The sequence below is a fragment of the Theropithecus gelada genome, chromosome 6 (assembly GCF_003255815.1).
Source record: "Theropithecus gelada isolate Dixy chromosome 6, Tgel_1.0, whole genome shotgun sequence".
Taxonomy (NCBI): domain Eukaryota; kingdom Metazoa; phylum Chordata; class Mammalia; order Primates; family Cercopithecidae; genus Theropithecus; species Theropithecus gelada.
In genome coordinates, this window is record NC_037673.1 from 42,929,122 (window position 1) to 42,933,433 (window position 4,312).

The 4,312-nt window shown below is 49.5% G+C and overlaps 1 long non-coding RNA gene across 1 annotated transcript; it reads right to left on the reverse strand.

The window, feature by feature from the left end:
- Nucleotides 1-1,800: 1,800 nt before the first annotated feature.
- Nucleotides 1,801-3,989, reverse strand: LOC112626484. Its single transcript, XR_003119902.1, has 2 exons — nt 3,919-3,989; nt 1,801-3,752 (listed from the first exon to the last, which is right to left on the reverse strand). It is a non-coding gene; the product is annotated as an uncharacterized LOC112626484 (long non-coding RNA).
- Nucleotides 3,990-4,312: the final 323 nt, after the last annotated feature.

Genomic DNA, 4,312 nt, shown 5'->3' on the forward strand with positions numbered 1-4,312 from the left:
CACTTTGGGAGGCCAAGGCCGGCCGATCACCTGAGGTCAGGAGTTCGAGACCAGCCTGACCAACATGGAGAAACCCCGTCTCTCCTAAAAATACAAAAATAGCCAGACATGGTGGCGCGCGTCTGTAGTCCCAGCTACTCAGGAGGCTGAGACAGGAGAATTGCTTGAACCCGGGGAGGGGGTGGGGCGGAGGTTGCAGCCAGCCGAGATCTCGCCACTGCACTCCAGCCTGGGCAACAAGAGGAAAAGTCAGTATCAAAAAAAAGAAAAAAGAAAAAAAAGAAAGGCGGCAGGTTGGAATTTAGAAAAAAATAACATTTTAAAAATAGAAATGTAAAGGCACATGGAAGGAGAGAAATTGAACAACAGGAAATGGATACCATGCATCTCTTAAATAATAACTGTTGAAAATTAGTGTGTCAATTGTAGGGTTTAATGCATTAGTATAAACAAGTGGATAAACAAATATAAGTGCATATACCAGTTATGAAAACATGTCTTAAAATAAAGACTATGATTAGAACTTATCTATTACTCAGTGTCATGCTTCTAATGGCCAGTTGTGTTTCTTTTAAAAGAAAAGTCCCTATAAATGTGGCTCCTAAATATCCAACCCCACAGAACCTCCGGAATAAAAACTTGCACAGGGGCCTGGCCTAAATATGCCCGCATATGCACTGGGGGAATGGGGATGGAGCCACCAGGAATTTGCACCTTATACAAACAGGGAACCCAGCTCCATCAGCTTTTATATAAAAGCCTTTGTATTCAAATATGAAGGGGGCAACCGGAAACCTGCTCTCAGGACCCCTCTTTTTGCTGTGAGCTCTCCTTGTCGCTTAGTAAATTCTACTCCACTCACTCTTCGATGTCTGCGTGCCCATTTCTTCCTCATGGTGAAACAAAAACCCGAACTTAGCCGGGCGCGATGGCTCACGCCTGTAATTCCAGCACTTTGGGAGGCCGAGGTGGGTGGGTTGCCTGAGGTCAGGAGTTCAAGACCAGCCTGGCCAACATGGTGAAACCCCGTCTCTACGAAAAATACAAAAATTAGCCAGCAGTGGTGGCGTGTGCCTGTAATCCCAGCTACTCAGGAAGCTGAGACAGGAGAATCGCTTGAACCTGACAGGCGGAGGTTGCAGTGAGCAGAGATGGCGCCATTGCACTCCAGCCTGGGCGACAAAGCGAGACTCTGTCTCAAAAAAAAAAAAAAAAAAAAGCAAAACAAACAAAAAACACAACAACCTGGACCTAGCTGAGCTGAGGAGCCAAAATCGTGCATCAAGATCAAGTGTCGACACTGAATAACCAGCGGTGTACCCTGCGGCAAACTTTATTTTTGGCGCAGTTAAGGTATTGCTAATAAGAAACTCGTCTCAGATATATGAGGGGTTGGAAGGTTGTATGGTGCTTCCACCGAGAAAGCGCCTACCCAGTGAAATACGCCTGTGACAGAAAAACCAAGGCCAAGCCCTGCCAGCAAAGTCTCGCCCAATTACGGTGCTGAAATAGTGAGACAGCCAGCCGGGGGAAAGTAGCCGTGCTAGGACACAGGAAGCGACACCACAAAGAACTTTTGAGTCTTGTGAACGAGGAACGTTGTTTTGTTCAGCGCTACCAAGAGTGCAGCAACCGAGAAAACACTGAGTCGCCCCTAGTGGCGAAAGTGCGAATGCGAAACCACTGGCTCGGTATAAGAGCAGAGCCGCGGAAGAGAACCCTAGCCATGGGGCACCAGCTCGCCTCCAGTGCTCACGGGCGAAGGCAAGTTAGAAAGAACCTGAGATGTGACACTGAAAATCAGTAGAAGAAATACGCCACATTTATTCTACTGGGGAAGACAGTGGGTACGAAAAAAATACCGTAACATTTAAATTTAAAATAATTAAAATTTTAAAAGCAAATAGAAATGAAAATAAAATACACCAATAACCTTGCTTCCAGAACAAGATACACCAAAAAAAAATTTTTTTTTGAGTATACATACAAAGAATCCTACAAAGAAATTGCAAACAGTGTCGAATGGTGCGATCCTACCATTATATTTGTTAACACTAAACCCGTGCCTCTTGCGCTTATCCGAAGTTTCCTCCGATTAAGAACAGCCATGGTTAAACTGGTATTTGCGACACCAAAAATTATCTGTAGCCTACGTACCCCAACTTCTACATGAGTGAAAAATCACCAGTATAGCCAGGGCGAGAGTATTGCGAATTCTAACTTGGTATGATCAAAAATTCCAGGCACTGCTGAATTTTTTAAATTGCATTCTCCAGTACCCAGATTAATACAGGAGTTATAAACCACACGGGTGGCGATAATGGGGGTGCTTATTACGAAAGAGAAACTTGCTGCTACTAAAATTATGTAGGCATGGTTAAAGTCAGAATTGTTACGGCTAGAAATCGCAAACTAGAATACATCTCAACTTGCTACGGTAAGAAATAGCTAAACTCTGACTTGGTCAGACTAAGAAATCAGGAGTTTGAGACTAGCCCAGGTAACATGGCGAAACTCCGTCTCTAGCAAAAATACTAAAAATTACCCGGGCGTGGTGGCGCGTGCCTGTGGTCCCAGCTACTCCAGAGGCTGGGGTGGGAGGATCGCTTCAGCCCGGGAGGCGGAGGTTGCAGTGATCCGAGATCGCTGCACTGCACACCATCCTGGGCGACAGAGCCGGACCCCGTATCAAGAAAGAAAAAGAAAAAGAATCAAAGAAAAAGAAATTACCATCGCACAGTTAAGTCTGCCTTGCTAAACAGTGACTTCTAGGACCAAGAAATCGCAGCCAGGGCTAGACCGGTGTTTGCCCTAAACTGGGACTTGCTTAGGCTGAGAAATCACATTTTGGCTATTGATTTAGACAAGAGGTAGCAATCGCAGGCACCGCAAAATCGAAACTTGCGAGAACCAAGAAGCCAACGACGCGCGAAACCGCAGAGGCCTGGGACAGAGACGCGAGCGGCGCCGCCGCCAGGGGACTGGGTTCTGGAGGCTAAGCCAGAACCCCTACGACGCAGCTCGCGGCGCTGTGAAGAGACGGCGCCCGCGCAGCTTCTCTGCCACTTGGCTCAGACGAGCGGAGGGCTCCCCCGCCCAGCGCCGCCGCCACCCGGGAACGCCAGACTCTGCGCAACTGGCTGCGACTCCAACTCCCTCAGATCAGCTACCAGAGCGCTGCCGCCACCGAGAAAATGGAGGCACCGAGGAACAAGCTGTGCCGCCACCAAGAGAACTCGGCTCCGCGAAATGGCGGTGCCGGGACTCTGCGAGTGACGCCAGCCGGAGGAGTTCCCAAGGACAACATCCGTTTTGGCGCAACCAACTGTGTTGTCACGGAGAAAATGTCGACCCTCGGAAAAGAGAGGTTCTGCGACCGAGAAATTCGGTGCAACAAGTGCTGTGACAGAAACCCTCCCCCCGGCTCGGCGCTGTTGGCGAAAGAGCCAACAAAACGCTGCATGCTGCCACCGTGACACCGACTTTAGGACACAGGCCTCGGATGGAGAAAGGAAGAGCACGGAGCCACCGCCTAACTTCCTAATGTCTTCAAATAGCGAAAGTGCTAACCGGAAACTGCCGGCTGGGTTTACCTATTGGTGTTTCGCGTGGGACCAGCAGATTCCAGAAACCAGAGGGACTGGAACCTAGTACACTTCGGCAATTGGGAAATGACCTACCAGGACAAATAACTGCTTCTGGCTCCATGGTGCTGCCCGTGAACATCCGCCGGCTCTGAGAAACGAGCTGCACTGTCAATGAGAAACCGTGGACACTGAGAAAGGAGCGGGCTGCAACTGATAACTGCCCACCCATTGCCACTAGGACAAAGTGCTGCCGGCACTACTCCCACCCTCCGTCCTCAAATCAATCCTCTCCCGCTTAAGAAGACCTTTATTTTTCATAGCGAAGTCATACCGAGGGCCCCAGCAACCGACCCCTTGCGATGTGCATGGGAAAAGGAGGCAGTATAGCGATCGAGAATCGGGCGGATTAGGCTGGCCCTGGCAACAAAGTAAAAGCCATCCGGGTCGCCAGCCGTCTTCCACTGCAAGAAACAAACCTTCCAGCGGCTGGGCTCCGCCCTTCTCCTTGGTCAGAGCCCTCCAGACTCCTAAGGGGAAGCCGACACCTCATCCCTTTGGAATTTGAAGCTCTCAGTCCAAGACCTCAGTGGAGAGTGAAAGACACAATGCCGCCTGACCCAGGCTTCAGGCCTGCCCGGGCAGCTAGGTACCTCTCCAGGGGATGGAACTCTGTGGGAACTGCTATTTAATTCTGATGGTTAACTCTGTCAGATGGCCTTGATATA